This window comes from Lissotriton helveticus, chromosome 12 (assembly GCF_964261635.1).
Source record: "Lissotriton helveticus chromosome 12, aLisHel1.1, whole genome shotgun sequence".
In the NCBI taxonomy this organism is placed as follows: Eukaryota; Metazoa; Chordata; class Amphibia; order Caudata; family Salamandridae; genus Lissotriton; species Lissotriton helveticus.
In genome coordinates, this window is record NC_136073.1 from 143,641,201 (window position 1) to 143,661,232 (window position 20,032).

General features: G+C 41.9%; 1 pseudogene; it reads right to left on the reverse strand.

Moving 5' to 3' along the window:
- Positions 1–20,032, reverse strand: part of LOC144797975 (polyunsaturated fatty acid lipoxygenase ALOX15B-like) — a 175,930-nt pseudogene that overhangs the window by 124,453 nt on the left and 31,445 nt on the right.

The following is a 20,032-nucleotide window of genomic DNA, read 5'->3' on the forward strand; positions in this document are numbered from 1 at the left end:
GGGCAGAGGACCACTTCTCACTTTATTGATCCAGGGCTACTGATGGCCAAGCGTTTAATTAACAGGCGATGGAAGTCGCCAGAACCTTCCCTTACGTTAGCGGGGAGGAGATCGCTGTTAGTTTGGATCATGCTGAATGCAACGCGCTGCATAAAGATCCCAATTGTTGCTAACTGGCAAACCATACTAAAGGATTTCTATATTGAATTACACCCAGACTCTGACCACTCAACCACCACAGAGGGTGTAGAAACACAAGATCCAGCTCACAAATCAACATGTGAGTCAGAATAGACCAGTGCTTTTGATGATGTGTGTGAAACAATTACTACTCGGTGGTTCTCCTTTTTGGGTGTTTTTATCAACAGATCCTGTCTGTCTTTTTGTGCACATCTTAATTTAGCCTGATCTAATACATCCCGCTTTCCGTTTTCACTTATGAATCTCACCACGTCTCAGAAGAGCAGTCACTTTGTGTTGATAAAACGTTGTTACTAGTTTTTATTTGGTACCTACAAATTATGCAGTACCTTGTGTATTAAAGCATACTTTTGGTTTTCAGAATAATGTTCCCTGACGAAGGCTAGTTTATATCCGAAATGCATTGGGATGAATTAATTAGATGTGTTTGGGAATGGTGTAAGTGGATCTATGAGTGAATTACAACTCAAAGATTTTGAAACAAAATAAAGAACCATTGAAAATAGGAATTGAATCTATGGATTGAACTTTATTGTGACACCAATGCAACCCCTGTTGGGGACAGAGCAATGACCAAGGGACATTCCCCAAGTCAGGGGCACGCATTTGTTTGTGGTTTTATCACTTGATTAACCAACATTCGTTCTTTCTTATGCAATAATGATGTATGTCTGGTTAATATTTTTATTGAAATGTCAACTCTGTAATATGTTTATGTAATCTTTCTGAATCAATAAACAGATTAAAGAACAAATGACACTCAGTACTTACAACATTTTCTGCTTGTAGCCAAAATTCAGTGATTTGATAAAGGAGTATTTATCATTCGAGTCTAGTTCCTTGATGTTATCCACATCAATGCATCTTGGGAAGTCTTTGTGGTACACTCTCCACCTAGCAGAGGTTGAAGGATCGAGAAAAGACAGGAGAAAAGTGACAATAAATATTTCAGTCTGGAGAAGAGTTGAAGAAACCTGCCTGATAGGCTTAGCAAAATGTCTGCCATTTGTGTCACATTTTCCTATTCAATGAACAATCACAAGTAACCAAGACATAAAAAGAAAGTGTGTGTGTGAAAGTGAAAGTGAAAGGACTGGGCAGAGGTGGGGGTGTTGGGTGGTATAAAATATTGAGTCGTTGGTTCACTGGGGTGTGATCCTTGGTCAAACAGCAAACACAACTTTTTAAATGGTGAGGTACAAGTCAACCCCAAAATATCCCGTGCTCAACTCCCTGGTAGCTTAGCACACAGCAGTCAGGCTTAACTCAGAAGCAATGTGTAGAGTATTTGTGCAACACTTCAAACAGTAATAAAGTGAAAAATAGCACAAAAAAGGGATCCCACACCACTAAATAAAACAAGATCAAAAATTACAAAAAAACAATTTATGGAACCTGAGATATACAAGTTTGAATATTTTAGTCAAAATAATGCCAGAAAAGTTCAAAGCACCAGCTATGGTAATCTTGTTGCTCTGGCAGGCCTTTGTGTTACTTGGCTTTGGTTCCGATCAGGCTGGCAGCTGTGAGGCAAGGCTTTGTGGGCCTGCATATCTGTTCCAATGGGGACAACAGCTGGGCTTGGCAGAAGCACTTTCAGGCCCGCTTCCAAGGGTTCAGGTCTGAGGTGGCACCACTTGGGAAGGCAAGACCCAGATGGCAAAGCCCAGGAGTTGTGTTCAATGTTATTTGAAGCCTGGTGTGTCTCTGAGGTTTCTGATCAGGAGGACAGCCAACTAGCCCTTAGAGTCACTCTGGGTTCCGGATATGCAAGTCCATTCCTCAGCAAAGCAAGAAGGCAGGAGGTCAGCAGTCCAGCAGAGTGGCAGTCCTTCCTGGAAGAGTATCCATAGGTCCAAAGTGTACTGAAGAGATGGTGTCTGAGTTTCAATATTAATTCTTGGTACCCCTCCTCTGGACCTGGTGGGGGAGACACTTTTAGAAACTCCCTTTGCAGTCCTCAGGCATCCTACCTTCTCCCATGGCTCCAGTATAACTACAGGGGATATTCAAATGTAAGTAGGGCTGAGCCCAGCTCCTCCCTCCCATCCTGCCAGTAATTACCAATCCAGGCAACCTAAGCTTTCTATTGTGAGTGGCTGTCTAGGTGGAATACACAAAGTCCAACTGCCAACTCCCACACAGCCAAGTGACCCAGAGACAGGCTGCAGGCATTAAATGGCTAGGGCAGGAAAATTCCAACTTTCTAAAAGCTTTTCACTCGCAATACAATCAGGAGGTGCTGCACACATTGATTGTCTCTGCTCGACTTGATTTATATACTGACTGGCCTAACTTGTAAGGTTTAGACTCGTACAAATTCTTTGTGATAGCTGACCTTAAAAATTGTCTCTTTTCGTTGTGAATTCTTATGGGGTCTTCATTACAGTTTACATTTAATTTGATTAAACTGAGAATGGACTTGTGGACCCTGAACATTGAGACCAAAATGTAAACACTAAGTCTTACTCTATCCCATCAAATACACACAAGACCTAGACTTGATAGGCACTTATAACATCATCCTTCTATTGCGGGGATACCAATGTATGCAATATTTTGCAAATAGTCACTCCCCTATCATTAATTTATTGGGGTAGTCGGTATAACCCTGGATAGCGCCTCATTTAACAATCGCCCGTTCCAAGCATAATTCAATTCAGTTGTGAGACAACACACTCATACAATTTTGTGTCAACCGTGAGACATGGACAACAAAAAATGTGAGTGAGAGCGAGAAGGCACCTCACGGGCGAACCACCGACGGGAACCTGGCAGGTACTCACCAGGATTGCCCTATTATCATCATTGGCGCCTTCAAGCTCGAAAGAAAGAAGAATAAAGTGTCCGACAAACACAAAGGAATTGTGTGAAGATATATGCAGTGAAAGAAAAGATCAACAGTGATCTACACAGAATCCAACAACATGTAAAAACACTTCGCACACAGCAACACAGATATACAACTTTATTCTTTCTCTTGAGTTGGGTGTGGAAATTAAAAATAGTAGATGGGGTAACTAACTAGGTTACCTGGTGGTTAGATAGTTAGTGACCCCATATAAATATGCATAATTAACTTGCGGAACAGAGCTTGCTCTTTCAGCGCCCCCCCTGACAGGCTGGGGCCATGGGCCATCGCAAACTTTGTCCATGCCTTAACACATCTGAGTGCTTGCTGGTTGTAGGGGAAGTTGCCTGTGCAGGTGCGATGGTGACTCGCCTGGTAATTGCCTGAGGCAGCGTATTTAGCAAGCTGAAGAGCACTGGTTTTGTTTAATTATATTTGCAGCTCTTTGTTGCACATTCAAGGGGTTGGAGGAGCGGTAACATGCATAACTAATGCTTGTTAGTGTGGTGATACATACACCAGCACCAAAATGCATTAACGTAACACCAGTTGCGTGGTGCTTGGCAGATATGAATATCAGTACTGAAACAGCTGTCCTTCAAAATGTTCTTATTAGATTGGCCTCAACAGGGGCCAGGGTCAGACTGGGTTAGGACAGAGATGGCTAAACCGAATTAAAAGTGGCTCCTTTTATTGAACCTGAAAGGTAAACATGGCCCAATATTACACATTAGAGCAGTTGTAAGCTTGCAAAGACAGGCTGTACAGATGTTTTGCAAGGTATGGAAAACTGAATCTATTTCTATTTTCTGCATGCAGTATTTAATTAGAGATAAACAACAAAAACTGTCCGACTATACCATAAATACAGACCCACAAACAGCTCCCCAAAGAAACAACTATCTTACACACTGACCCCTCAGACTAACCTTTTAAGCACTGACAGATTTCCCTAAAGGACATTCTGACCCTGACAGGGGTTTTTGCCTCTGTCGGGACTATCCAGTATATGTTAACATGTATATATCTATGTCGAGGTGCCTATTATTGCACAAAGCTCACTGGGGAGAGTGCTTAACACTGAGGCAAGTGCCTAAGAGTAAATTTTGAAAAATGCTCACAAAGAGCAAAAAGGGAATGGGATACCTACGGTGGGTAATTTATTTAGAAGATTGCAGTGCTCATTATTTGTTTCCACTAGGAATAGCCCTCTTGAAAATCTATACACATTAATAAGTAGGCACAGTAAAGATGTAAAGGAGGGTGACTCTCCCAAAAGTAAAGGTAAGTGAGTTTGGGTTCTTGTTGTACGAATAATCAGATCACCCACAAAGGACACCATTCAATAACACAGATTATCACTATTCACTGAAAAAAGAACCCCCGCCCCACTGAGACACAAAATTCCCTTAGATGCTACTTCTCATTTACTTGACCAGCTAAATTATAGATTACTTATGTTAGTTTGTCTGTAGAGAGGTAGATCTTTCTATCTCAGTAGCTAAAGTTTTTGCTGTATATAAGTTCACATAACATAGAATAACTCACTTGTAGGTCTCTTGTTTTTTTTCCAGCCAATTCTCCCTGTGCTTTAGGAGAAGGGGGTTGCGAACTATTGCGGAGGCCAGGTTTGCTGCCCAAAAAAACGAAAAAGAAGAGTGATGTTCAGAGAGGTCTTTCATTGAAGAAATGAAAAATATCACAGGAAAACAATAAAAGGCAAACAAGTTAGAATAAGATGCCTATCAATTGCAGGAAAGAAGATTTCACTCAGGTGAAGTTAATCTACACCAGGTAGAGAAGAGTAGGACTACCAGGCAACACATTTGAAATTGTTCAAGGATCAGTTATGGTACATTTCCCTTCTATAAGTTGTTCATGCTTAGTTTGGTTACTAGCGTTCTGCCATCTTCCTTGAAAAAAGAAACACCAAGGAAATCTGTTCCTCCTACACAGAATATTTTCTCTTCATACAAGGACAACAAATTGGGATAGGTATCAATCTAAAGATCGCCTTACAACAGAAAAGCCTTCCAGTACTTCAAACAGACCATAATATGGAGTTGATAAGAGCATGTGGCACTACAGCAACATCAAATTTGCTAGAGTTTGAGAACTCTATTGCCGAGGTACAGACCCAGGAAGTTTAGATTATTCAAGAATTCCAACAAATGTTCTTTCCTGGCTTCCAGAGGAATTCTGGATCAAATCCAAAGTTACCTTGAGTCTATGAATCCATGTGGGACACAGACCCGAAATACGTCTCGGACGGTCTCAATTCAGAGAGTGCACAGCACCTTCCTCTGTGTATAATCTATATCAAATTTTGATGAGGCAGCTCCACTTCCAGATGGCGAGACTCGCGCCGTCCTGGCATTTTTGGATAACTTTTTTATGAATTCCATTGCTTGTTGTGGGGATGCGCAACATTGCTGTTTGCCCTGGTGAGTGATTTGTAGTTTTTCCGGGTACAGCATTGCATATATGATGATGGCTTGTTGCAGTTTCTTCTTGATGGAAGGAACGTCTTTCTTGCTTCTTGCATTGCCATTGTGAAGTCCGGGTACAGGTCGATATTGTGTCCCTCGAACACGAGTGGTTGTTTTTCTATTGCTATTCATAAAGCAATGTTGCGGTCTCTCTAGTTGAGTAGTTTGACCACTATAGGCCTGGGATGCTCCCTGTGAGGGCCTCACCACTAGCGACCAATGTGCCCTCTTAGCCACAAGGAAAATGCCACCTTCCCAAAGCAGAATCAATATAGATAGCCACAATATTTCAATCAAGATTTGGTCTATTGATGTCTGGATGGAGGGTACTTGAAATGTATTAGCACATATATAGAGCAAGACAATACATAAACAATTTGTGAGCAGGACGCGACAGGGTATTTGGAAATAAGCAGATTTCCTTACCACAGACAGGTGACTTAACATTGACTCTTAAGTGAAGATACAAATTAACAGATGTCAAAATAACAAAGATATCTTATACTCCACATAATTCTTAATTTGCAGCTAAGAGTTTAAGACGTGTTGACGACGTTTCGATCCCCAACAAGGTTATGGGATCATCATCAGGATTAAGCAATCAAGCAAATGCCTGGGAAGTTGCCTGGATAAGTTTGGGAGAAGGAAGAAGATAGAGGGGGTAGGAAAGACTAGAGGGAAGAATTTAAAAATCTTAGAGGTATAGTCAAACACTTGGTAAAGGGGCTAAACAACGCGTGAGATAACATTCACAAGAGTAAACAAGCATTGGCATAGCCAATAGGTCTCGCCTTTGGGACCTTATGTGTTTAGCCAGAACTTTTGGAAATGTGGTACAGCATTGTGGCTGCTGTGCATTATGTTGAAAACTTATACTAAAAAGTGTTAAGCATTTTTGTTACCTTTATACAAACAAAGGCAACATTATATGCAACTGAAAAACCTGATTAAAAAAAGATTTTAACATAAAAATTGTCTTCTCGTTTTTTGGTGCTTGCACTGCTGGAAACTACTTCCTGCCTGTTGTCATGCTTGTTTGTTATCATTTTTTTGTTATGGGGGAGCGGGACATAAATAATGGGGGAGTGGATGTTTGAAAACAGTAATTTATTTAGAACACGAGCAGCGGACAGACACTAGGGGAGAATCAACAGATGCCAGATTCCAAGGGCAGACTGACGTGATGCTTAGGTGGTGTGCTGATGCAAAATGATGGTGGTGAATGATGTTTGGTGCTCAGATATTGACACTATATGGTGTGGATTGGAGGTACGTTGTGGATTGTGGAGTTTTGGTGTTGAAATATGTTGTTTGATGTGTAATTATGCGGTGTATATTGGAAATGTGTGGAGTTGAAATGTGTGGCCTGCAACTGTGGTGCATTTTGCATGAAGTGCAGTGTAATTGGGTCGCATATAAGTATGTGGCACTGAGTGGTATTGTGTGGAGTGTATGTTGCATTCAGTAGAGTGTAATTATGGGGCACTTAGTGGTATTTGGAGTGTATGTTGCATTGAGTGCAGTGTAAATATGTAGTATATAATTATGTGGCACTGAGTGGTATTGTGTTATTGTGTGAAGTGTATGTTGCATTCAGTAGAGTGTAATTATGTGGTGTGTAATTATGTGGCACTGAGTGGTATTTGGAGTGTAAGTTGCATTGAGTGCAGTGTAATTATGTAACATAAAATTATGTGGCACAGAGTGATATTGTGTGTAGTGTATGTTGCATTCAGCAGAGTGTAATTATGTGGCGTGTAATATGTGACCCTGAGTGGTGCTTGGAGTGCCTGTTGCAATGAGTGCAGTCTAATTATGTAGCATATAAGTATGTGGCACTGTCTGGTAATATGTGGAGTGTATTTATGTTGCATTGAGTAGAGTGTAAGTATGAGGTGTGTAAATATATGGCACTGAGTGGTGTTTTGTGGAGTGTATTTACGTTGCATTGAGAAGAGTGTAATTATGTGACATGTAATTATGTGGCACTGAGTGGTAATATGGGGAGTGTATGTTGTATTCAGTAGAGTGTAATTATGTGGCATGTAATTATTTGGCACTGAGTGGTAATATTTGGAGTGTATGTTGCATAGAGTGCAGTGTAATTATGTAGCGTATAATTATGTGGCACTGTGTGGTATTATGTAGAGTGCATTTATGTTTCATTGAGTGGAGTGTAAGTATGTGGCTTGTTATTATATGGCACTGTGTGGTATTATCTGGAATGTATTTATATTGCATTGAGTAGAGTGTAATTATGTGGTATGTAATTATGTGGCACTGAGTGGTATTTGCAATGTATGTTGCATTGAGTGCAGTGTCATTTGGTTTTGAAATATGTTGTTTGATGTGTAATTATGCAGTGTGTATTGGAAATGTGTGGAGTTGAAATGTGTGGCCTGTAACTGTGGTGTTATGTGAAATTATGCTTAGTGAAACTGTGTCATGGTTTGGAGTGCATTTTGCAGTAAGTGCAGTGTAATTGTGTAGCATATACATATGTGGCACTGAGTGGTATTGTGTGGAGTGTATGTTGCATTCAGTAGAGTGTAATTATGGGGCACTGAGTGGTATTTGGAGTGTATGTTGCATTGAGTGCAGTGTAATTATGTAGTATATAATTATTTGGCACTGAGTGGTATTGTGTTATTGTGTGGAGTGTATGTTGCATTCAGTAGAGTGTAATTATGTCGTGTGTAATTATGTGGCACTGAGTGGTATTTGGAGTGTATGTTGCATTGAGTGCAGTGTAATTATGTAACATAATTATGTGGCACTGAGTGGTATTGTGTGGACTGTATGTTGCATTCAGTAGAGTGTAATTATGTAGCGTGTAATATGTGGCATTGAGTGGTACTTGGAGTGTCTGTTGCATTGAGTGCAGTGTAATTATGTAGCATATAAGTATGTGGCACTGTGTGGTAATATGTGGAGTGTATTTACATTGCATTGAGAAGAGTGTAATTATGTGATGTGTAATTATGTGGCACTGAGTGGTATTATAGGGAGTGTATGTTGCATTGAGTGCAGTGTAATTATGTGACGTGTAATTATGTGGCACTGAGTGGTATTATGGGGAGGTTATGTTGTATTCAGTAGAGTGTAATTGTGTGGCGTGTAATTATGTGGCACTGAGGGGTATTTGGAGTGTATGTTGCATGGAGTGCAGTGTAATTATGTAGCATAGAAATTTGTGGCACTGTGTGGTATTATGTGGAGTGCATTTATGTTGCATTGAGTAGAGTGTAAATATGTGGCATGTAATTATGTGGCACTGAATGGTATTTGGAGTGCATGTTGCATTGAGTGCAGTGTAATTATGTTGCATGTAACTATGTGGCACTGAGTGGTATTTGGAGTGTATGGTTCATTGAATGCAGTGTAATTATGTGGCGTGTAATTATGTGGCACTGAGTAGTATTATTTGGAGTGTATGTTGCATTGAGTGCAGTGTAATTATGTGACGTGTAATTATGTGGCACTAAGTGGTATTATGGGGAGGTTATGTTGTATTCAGTAGAGTGTAATTATGTGGCACTGAGGGGTATTTGGAGTGTATGTTGCATTGAGTGCGGTGTAGGTATGTTGCATATAACTATGTGGCACTGAGTGGTATTTGGAGTGTATGTTGCATTGAGTGCAGTGTAATTATGTGGCGTGTAATTATGTGGCACTGTGTGGTATTATTTGGAGTGTATGTTGCATGGAGTGCAGTGTAATTATGTAGCATATAATTATGTGGCACTGTGTGGTATTATGTGGAGTGCATTTATGTTGCATTGAGTAGAGTGTAAGTATGTGGTGTGTAATTATGTAGCATATAATTATGTGGCACTGAGTGGTATTGTGTGGAGTGTGTGTTGCATTCAGTAAGGTGTAATTATGTGGTGTGTAATTATGTGGCAGTGAGTGGTATTTGGAGTGTATGTTACATTGAGTGCAGTGTAATTATGTAGCATACAATTATGTGGCACTGAGTGGTATTATGGGGAGGTTATGTTGTATTCAGTAGAGTGTAATTGTGTGGCGTGTAATTATGTGGCACTGAGTGGTATTTGGAGTGTATGTTGCATTGAGTGCAGTGTAATTATGTGGCATGTAATTATGTGGCACTCAGTGGTATTTGGAGAGTATGTTGCATTGAGTACAGTGTAATTATGTGGCGTGTAATTATGTGGCATTGAATGGTACTTGGAGTGTCTGTTGCATTGACTGCAGTGTAATTATGTAGCATATAAGTATGTGGCACTGTGTGGTAACATGTGGAGTGTATTTACATTGCATTGAGAAGAGTGTAATTATGTGATGTGTAATTATGTGGCACTGAGTGGTAATATAGGGAGTGTATGTTGCACTGAGTGCAGTGTAATTATGTGACGTGTAATTATGTGGCACTGAGTGGTATTATGGGGAGGTTATGTTGTATTCAGTAGAGTGTATTTGTGTGGCGTGTAATTATGTGGCACTGAGGGGTATTTGGAGTGTATGTTGCATGGAGTGCAGTGTAATTATGTAGCATATAATTTTGTGGCACTGTGTGGTATTATGTGGAGTGCATTTATGTTGCATTGAGTAGAGTGTAAATATGTGGCATGTAATTATGTGGCACTGAGTGGTATTTGGAGTGCATGTTGCATTGAGTGCACTGTAATTATGTTGCATGTAACTATGTGGCACTGAGTGGTATTTGGAGTGTATGTTGCATTGAATGCAGTGTCATTATGTAGCGTGTAATTATGTGGCACTGAGTGGTATTATTTGGAGTGTATGTTGCATTGAGTGCAGTGTAATTATGTGACGTGTAATTATGTGGCACTGTGTGGTATTATGGGGAGGTTATGTTGTATTCAGTAGAGTGTAATTGTGTGGCGTGTAATTATGTGGCACTGGGGGGTATTTGGAGTGTATGTTGCATTGAGTGCGGTGTAATTATGTTGCATATATCTATGTGGCACTGAGTGGTATTTGGAGTGTATGTTGCATTGAGTGCAGTGTAATTATGTGGCGTGTAATTATGCGGCACTGTGTGGTATTATTTGGAGTGTATGTTGCATGGAGTGCAGTGTAATTATGTAGCATATGATTATGTGGCACTGTGTGGTATTATGTGGAGTGCATTTATGTCGCATTGAGTAGAGTGTAAGTATGTGGTGTGTAATTATGTAGCATTTAATTATTTGGCACTGAGTGGTATTGTGTGGAGTGTGTTGTATTCAGTAGAGTGTAATTGTGTGGCATGTAATTATGTGGCACTGAGGGGTATTTGGAGTGTATGTTGCATTGAGTGCGGTGTAATTATGTTGGATATATCTATGTGGCACTGAGTGGTATTTGGAGTGTATGTTGCATTGAGTGCAGTGCAATTATGTGGTGTGTAATTATGTGGCAGTGAGTGGTATTTAGAGTGTATGTTACATTGAGTGCAGTGTAATAATGTCGCATACGATTATGTGGCACTGAGTGGTATTATGGGGAGGTTATGTTGTATTCAGTAGAGTGTAATTGTGTTGCGTGTAATTATGTGGCACTGAGTGGTATTTGGAGTGTATGTTGCATTGAGTGCAGTGTAATTATTTGGCGTGTAATTTTGTGGCACTCAGTGGTATTTGGAGAGTATGTTGCTTTGAGTACAGTGTAATTATGTGGCGTGTAATTATGTGGCACTGAGTGGTATTTGGAGTGTATGTTGTATTGAATGCAGTTTAATTATGTGGCGTGTAAATATGTGGCACTGAGTGGTATTTGTAGTGTATGTTGCATTGAGTGCAGTGTACTTATGTGGCGTGTAACTATGTGGCACTGAGTGGTATTTGGAGTGTATGTTGTATTGAATGCAGTGTAATTATGTGGCGTGTAATTATGTGGCACTGTGTGGTATTATTTGGAGTGTATGTTGCATGGAGTGCAGTGTAATTATGTAGCATATAATTATGTGGCACTGAGTGGTATTGTGTGGAGTGTGTGTTGCATTCAGTAAGGTGTAATTATGTGGTGTGTAATTATGTGGCAGTGAGTGGTATTTGGAGTGTATGTTACATTGAGTGCAGTGTAATTATATAGCATACGATTATGTGGCACTGAGTGGTATTATGGGGAGGTTATGTTGTATTCAGTAGAGTGTAATTGTGTGGCGTGTAATTATGTGGCACTGAGTGGTATTTGGAGTGTATGTTGCATTGAGTGCAGTGTAATTATGTGGCATGTAATTATGTGGCACTCAGTGGTATTTGGAGAGTATGTTGCATTGAGTACAGTGTAATTATGTGGCGTGTAATTATGTGGCATTGAGTGGTACTTGGAGTGTCTGTTGCATTGACTGCAGTGTAATTATGTAGCATATAAGTATGTGGCACTGTGTGGTAATACGTGGAGTGTATTTACATTGCATTGAGAAGAGTGTAATTATTTGATGTGTAATTATGTGGCACTGAGTGGTAATATAGGGAGTGTATGTTGCATTGAGTGCAGTGTTTTATGTGACGTGTAATTATGTGGCACTGAGTGGTATTATGGGGAGGTTATGTTGTATTCAGTAGAGTGTATTTGTGTGGCGTGTAATTATGTGGCACTGAGGGGTATTTGGAGTGTATGTTGCATGGAGTGCAGAATAATTATGTAGCATATAATTTTGTGGCACTGTGTGGTATTATGTGGAGTGCATTTATGTTGCATTGAGTAGAGTGTAAATATGTGGCATGTAATTATGTGGCACTGAGTGGTATTTGGAGTGCATGTTGCATTGAGTGCAGTGTAATTATGTTGCATGTAACTATGCGGCACTGAGTGGTATTTGGAGTGTATGTTGCATTGAATGCAGTGTAATTATGTGGCGTGTAATTATGTGGCACTGAGTGGTATTATTTGGAGTGTATGTTGCATTGAGTGCAGTGTAATTATGTGACGTGTAATTATGTGGCACTGAGTGGTATTATGGGGAGGTTATGTTGTATTCAGTAGAGTGTAATTGTGTGGCGTGTAATTATGTGGCACTGAGGGGTATTTGGAGTGTATGTTGCATTGAGTGCCGTGTAATTATGTTGCATATATCTATGTGGCACTGAGTGGTATTTGGAGTGTATGTTGCATTGAGTGCAGTGTAATTATGTGGCGTGTAATTATGCGGCACTGTGTGGTATTATTTGGAGTGTATGTTGCATGGAGTGCTGTGTAATTATGTAGCATATAATTATGTGGCACTGTGTGGTATTATGTGGAGTGCATTTATGTTTCATTGAGTAGAGTGTAAGTATGTGGTGTGTAATTATGTAGCATATAATTATGTGGCACTGAGTGGTATTGTGTGGAGTGTGTTGTATTCAGTAGAGTGTAATTGTGTGGCGTGTAATTATGTGGCACTGAGGGGTATTTGGAGTGTATGTTGCATTGAGTGCGGTGTAATTATGTTGCATATATCTATGTGGCACTGAGTGGTATTTGGAGTGTATGTTGCATTGAGTGCAGTGTAATTATGTGGTGTGTAATTATGTGGCAGTGAGTGGTATTTAGAGTGTATGTTACATTGAGTGCAGTGTAATAATGTAGCATACGATTATGTGGCACTGAGTGGTATTATGGGGAGGTTATGTTGTATTCAATAGAGTGTAATTGTGTTGCGTGTAATTATGTGGCACTGAGTGATATTTGGAGTGTATGTTGCATTGAGTGCAGTGTAATTATTTGGCGTGTAATTATGTGGCACTCAGTGGTATTTGGAGAGTATGTTGCATTGAGTACAGTGTAATTATGTGGCGTGTAATTATGTGGCACTGAGTGGTATTTGGAGTGTATGTTGTATTGAATGCAGTTTAATTATGTGGCGTGTAAATATGTGGCACTGAGTGGTATTTGTAGTGTATGTTGCATTGAGTGCAGTGTACTTATGTGGCGTGTAACTATGTGGCACTGAGTGGTATTTGGAGTGTATGTTGTATTGAATGCAGTTTAATTATGTGGCGTGTAATTATGTGGCACTGAGTGGTATTTGTAGTGTATGTTGCATTGAGTGCAGTGTAATTATGTGGCGTGTTACTATGTGGCACTGAGTGGTATTTGGAGTGTATGTTGCATTGAGTGCAGTGTAATTATGTGGTGTGTAACTATGTGGCACTGAGTGGTATTTGGATTGTATGTTGCATTGAATGCAGTGTAATTATGTGGTGTGTAATTATGCGGCACTGAATGATATTTGGAGTCTATGTATGCATGTGCCTAGTAGATTTGGGGATGGGGAGGGTTTCAAGATTAGTAGAGTGCAGACATTGTTACCACCGACTTCAATGATCCTCTCTGGCTACAGAAGAGAATTGGACTTTTTTTGGGATAACATTCCCTGTAGCCTACCCTTCCTGATAGCCACTTCAAGTTCTGTGGGAAGGCCACTGTAAATCGGGATCAGGATATGGAAATATCCCATGTGGATATTGCATCTCCCGCAGGAAGATGAACCTTAGGTAGAGAACTGCACTTCTGGGAGAAGCGGAGTAAGGGAGAGAGAAGAGGTGCATCCCAAGAAGGATTATGTCTTAGCTGAAGAATTGCATCTCAGAAGAGCTGAAACTAGAGAGAAGAACTGTAGCTCAAGGGGTGGGAGTACATTTATTTAAGTGAGAAAAATTAATCTCAGGGCGAAGAACTGCACTCCATGGAGATGACCCGCTTCTCGGTTGAGAATTGCATTTCAGGGAGCAGAGTGATAACCTGAAAAGAAAATCTGCAACTGAAGGAGAAGAACAGTATCTCAGGTGGAGAACTGCATATCAAAGACAAGAGCCGTAGTCGAGAGAAAAGAGTTGTGTCTCTGGGTGAACAAATGCGTCTCAGGGAGAAGAGCTGTAACCTAGACAGAAGACCTGCACTTCAAGCACTGCATCATCTTGAAATGAACAATGTCTCAGCGAAGATTGCTTCTGGAGTGGAGGTTCCATCTGCTAAAACTGCACCTAAGATAGACAGAATTGAATCCCAGTTAATTTTACGAAGCCCAAACCCCGAGCCCTGTTCCATGCCTCAGCCGTTGCTGCATCACTCCTGCAAGTGTCATGTAAGAGATCTGTCATTGTACTGACTCTGTGCGCAAAAGCAAAAAACACTGCTCAGTTGATGGTTGCCGGTAAAAGTGCTGTTGAGTGGCACACTCCTGAAGTGCTTGTGAATGGCCCACTCCTGAACAGGAAACTATGGCAGTGAGTATGCCAGTACCCAGCCAAAGGAAGAGCGCATGTCCCTGTCGGGATAACCTGGCAATAAATCAGTGCCCTTTTACAAGTCCCAGATCAGAACCAGAGCTATGGAGAGGCTGCTTTCCATCTCACTGAGAACCCAGCCGCGAGGGACTCGGCGGTGGGGGCATGGGGCAATCTGGTTCTAGACAAGCCATGACCAACCTTGCCAGTGCAGTGGCATGGGCCCCTGGCCTCTCCAGTGCTTAATTCGAGCCGGTGAAGCCCACTGGCACTCTTGTAGGGGGCCGGCACTTTTTTTCTGCATCAAGCTTTACCGAGAGCAAGAGATGGAAAACAAACTAAGCAGAGAGATGGAGGAAGAAATAGACAGGAAACCGCCACTAGGGTAGAAAGCAGGATCGTGCAAGAGTGAGATAAGGGGGAAGGAGGTTATCTGGTAGTGGATTTGGGACCTCGCTTCCTCATTATTGAGAGCGCCATATATAACTGCGGGCTGCCAACTTACAAGCAGCGTTTGAGCAGTGGTACTCTTTCTTTTGCAAATTAGGCACTGGGCCTCACCAGTGCAGTGCCATGTATCAGAAGAGTGAGCGCTGTATACACTAGGAGAGGGAGGGGACTCTTTGTTGGAGCTTGCGGTCAATGAGGTGGGATGGGTTGGTAGGCCGATATGGCCCCACTAGTGCAATGTCCTGCTTCACATGGGTGAGTTACATTGATATTTGATCAAGGTGGGCAGGGGTCTCTGCTGGTGCTCGGGGTGAGGGAGTGGGTCATTCACCATCCTTGACATATATACTGCCCTCCTCAGCACTTCCCTTGCCTGAACCTTTTGGGTGAGGGGGTGGTTATGCGCACACCTGTGGATTGTCCTTTGTAGTTTCGCTGCTCTAGAGACGTGGGCAATACTGTCAGTGAAAGGTGGGCTAGATGGAGAGAAGGTGTGGGCAGCCTTGCACACATGACCTATCACGTCAGACGATATCGAGCGCAAGGTGGCGGGAGTGGCTCGGCTAGAGAGCGAAGGGGTTGACATACAGGGCCGGACTGGGAACTGAAACCAGCCCTGGCAAATTTTGCCAGACCAGCCCCCGTCCAGCGCATAGCGAGCGAGCCCGACCTTCACTAGGGGGCTTGGGGGGGTTCTCCCCCCTAAGAAAATTTTAGAAAACGACAGGCCAAAATGGTGAATTTTACAGCACATTTTTCATTACATATTCCAATTTTATCAACTTTCAAAGCACAGTAAATAGTAGATGATGACCTTAAAGAACATCAGGTTACCCACCCAGTCATATGTACCCATAGGCATTCTTTCAGAGAGCACCAAAAATAAACTCAATCTAATCCGCAACATCAATTCCATTGCAAAGTCTGCTCGATACCAACTGCGCCTTCTTTGGGGAATCCGTCGCTTCTTCCCGGAGCAGGACCTTATAACCCTGGTGCGATCGCTGGTCCTCTCCAGATTGGACTACTGCAATTCTCTTCTTACTATCCTCCCCAAATCCCACTTGTCCCCCCTTAAATCTGTTCTCCATTCAGCAGCTCGTTTCATTTATGGGGCCAAAAGAAGCGACCACATCACACTGATGTTATCCACCCTCCGCTGGCTTCCCATCGAGGCTAGAGCTATCTACAAGACTGCCTGTATCACCCACAAAGCCTTGCACTCCTCCTCTCCTCGCTACCTGTCGAATAAACTGAAACTCTCTGGAGGTTCTAGACCATCACGTAATGCGGAAAATCTACTGCTTGAACCTCCCACTTTCAAGAAGGAAAGATCGATGGCCCAATCCTTTTCAGGCAACGCGGTGAGAATCTGGAACTCCCTTCCGCCTCAGCTCCGGACCACCGCCTCCTCCCAGGCCTTCAAAACGGACCTCAAAGTTCTCTTCCTCCAAAGACACCTCCAAAAGTAATTCACGTCCTCACTATTATCTGAAGGAAGACCTCCCATTACTGAAAATTCTATTCTCCATGACTATGGAAGTGCCTTCCCAGTGTGTTCTTGTGATTGGAGTGTTTGCCATTTATTGCACTATTATCCTTGTACCTGTGTTTGGTACTCTTTTGTAACATGCACACGCCACTTTTCTCTTGTAACACACTGTTTGCTACCTCTCACATTTTGTTTGCCTTTGATATTTGCACAAGTGCCACCATTGCCTACGTAACGTTTGTTCTTGTGCCTGAGTGTCTAGCATATATTGCAGTATTATACCTCTAATTGTACTTTGTTTTCTCTTGCAACCGGCACACTTTTCACTTTTTCCTCCTGTGCACTGTTTGCTACGTCATGTATTTCGTTTGCTCACAATTGTCACTTTTACCTCATGTAACTTAACGTTTGCTTTTGTAATCTGTTCACATGTAATGTTCTCCTCATGTATCAGCTCTGTTCCTATTGTGAAGCGCTCTGACGCCTTCGGGTAAAGTCTGCGCTATATAAAAATGCATAAATAAAATAAATACCCCAACCCCCAGGCGGATCTTCCAAGAGGTCTGAACACTCATGAAAAACAAATGAAGACGTCTGCATAATACATTCATTGACAAAAAATATTGTGTAGAAACGCGGGGAGCATGAACAAGCACTGACTGCGGCAATAGGTCTGGCTAAGTTTTTACGTGGGGAGGAGAGAGAGGGGAGGAAGGTGGAGAGAGAGAGGGAGAAAGAAGAAGAGAAAGGGAGAAGTAGAGGGAGAAAAAGAGGAAGAGAATGAGAGAGAGGAAGGAGAGGAATGAGAGAAAGATGGGGAGAGGGATGGAAAGAGATAGAGGGAGTGATAGAGAGAGGGGGATAGAGAGGAGAGATAGAGAGAGGGGAGAGACAGAGGGAGAGGGAGAGAGAGAGGGGTAGAGAGAAATACAGGGATAGAAAAGAGAAAGGGAGGGATAGGGAGAGAGGGAGAGAGAGAAAAGGATAGAGAGGAAGGGATAGAGAGTGGGAGATGAACCATGAGAGATATGGGAATAGAGAGGGAGAGAGGGGGGATAGAGGGAGGGAGAGAGAGGGGAGAGAGAACAAGAGAGGGATAGGTATAGAGAGAGTGAGAGGGATAAATAGAGAGCACGAGAGGGAGCGAGAGAGAGGGATAGAGAAATAGAGAGCAAGGGATAGGGATAGAGAGAGAGAGAGAGAGAGAGAGAGAGTAGGAGGGAGACAGCAAGAGAGGGAGAGAGAGAAAGGGAGAGAAAGGGGGCAAGAGAAAGGAAGTGGGAGGGAGAGAGGGAGAGGAGAGATAGAGAGGGGAGAGAGGGAGGGGAGAGAGAGGGAGAAGGAGAGAGGGGGAGAGAAATACAGGGATAGAAAAGAGAGAGAGGGAGGGATAGAGGGAGGGAGAGAGAGAAAAGGATAGAGAGAAAGGGACAGAGAATGAGGGAGGAACCGAGAGAGATATGGGGATAGAGAGGGAGAGAGGGGGGATAGAGGGAGGTAGAGAGAGGGGGAGAGAGTGAGAGAGGGATGGGTATAGAGAGAGATTGAGAGGGATAAATAGAGAGCATGTGAGGGAGGGAGAGAGAGGGACAGAGAAATAGAGAGAGGGAGAGAGAGAGAGGGAGGGAGGGAGCAAGAGAGGGAGAGAAATAAAGGGAGAGATGGGTGAGAGAAAGAAAGAGTGGGAGGGAGGGAGAAGGAGGGTGAAAGAGGGTGCCCGAGCTGCGAGAGGGACAGAGAGAGAGAGTGGGAGAGAGAGGGATATAGAAAGAGAGAGGGATACAGAGATGTTTACTCCATTTGGTTATTACACAAACAGCAAACGATGCTAATGTATTTCACAAGCAAGTGGAGTTTGCTAACGCCAGCAGTAACAGTTCCAACACTTAGTGTTCTGCACACCACAGACTTTCAGAAATGGGGGCCTAAGTTTTTAAAGGGAAGACTTCTTTACAGTGCTTGTCACGCACTGGTCAAAGCTTCAAAGGGACTATACAATGAAGGGAATGATATTATTAATCCCAGCTTCTTACCTTTGCTTAAATTTCATTCCAGGTCATTGTTTTTCACATAGTGTGCCGTTCTAGACAGAGACCACACATATGCGAATCAGTGTTGCCTAACACATGTTAGAGGCTAGAATGTTTGACAAAATAATATATTCAATGAACCTGAGAAGAGAGAATATCTAAGACTTAATTTGGGGGCAATGGTGATTAAACTAGTCAGCAGATATAACTGACCACCGGAAGTCAAGATTGTAAAATAGATCACTTTAAATATATTTGGGATTTTAGACATCTTGCCAACGGATATAAAGGAATTCTATCCAAAGTATAAACTTGTATGTTTGCTTTTGAGGAAGACTCCGACCATGCAACAGAGAAACATATTTTACAAAAGTTTGGATAGAATTCCTCTAATATTTTTGAAGAAGTCAAATAACGCAATCAATTGTAATATTTTATAAGCTTGCACTGTGTATGCATTATATGCTTTTGAATGTCTGTGGTTGCAGTCTAGGAAAAAAACTGTGCTCGAGTTTGTCAGTTTATCAGCTGAGGGCACAGCCACATGGTCCCCGTCTTTTGTTATATAGACATATAGTGACATCTGTAATTACAACTTAGTTAATTGTAGAAATAACTCAATTCGTTTTTAATTTATATTAAGCACAAAGCAAAGTAGGGCTAAGTAAATGTCATGGCATGAATCAGCTCGGTTGTTTCTGACCCCTGCCTCATCTGAGAGAATGGAGCTTTTTTGTGTCCAGAGCAACCAGCGAAGAAAAACAATTAATTATGGATGAGAGAAAAGATTTGCTCTATGTTTTCATTTAGTGTCTGACGCAAAACGGGGCACATTGCAGAGCTTTGGGCAGACATCTGTTGTTTTCCGCCAAGATGAACATTCCTGCTTTTGATATTTTTGCTATATTTGACACAGAGGTCCGAAATGATAGCTTTCTCTCAACCAGTTGTTTTTGGCGGGTAGAACTGAGTCTGGGAAATCCTTTTCACTCATTCACTTTTCAGACAAAATGTGGACAGCTCACAAAATATTCTACTCATAAGATGAAGAGGGCCACGATATAAATTTATGTGCAGCATATGCATTGCACACTAAACATGCTCCTTTATGTTTTTAGTTTGTTTATTTGTGATTTAGAGGAGATATAAATAACAGTCTGAAACATAGGACCACTGAGGCCAGCATACCTGTGATTTGGCTTCTGGTTGCCCACTTTTGTGGAATCTACAGGCCTCCTCAATACTAAAAGCAAATATATGTTTTGATTTAAATTAACACACATTGTCAGTCCCTGGCACTTAAATGAATGTGTGGATGTGCTCCTCGACAAAGGGCA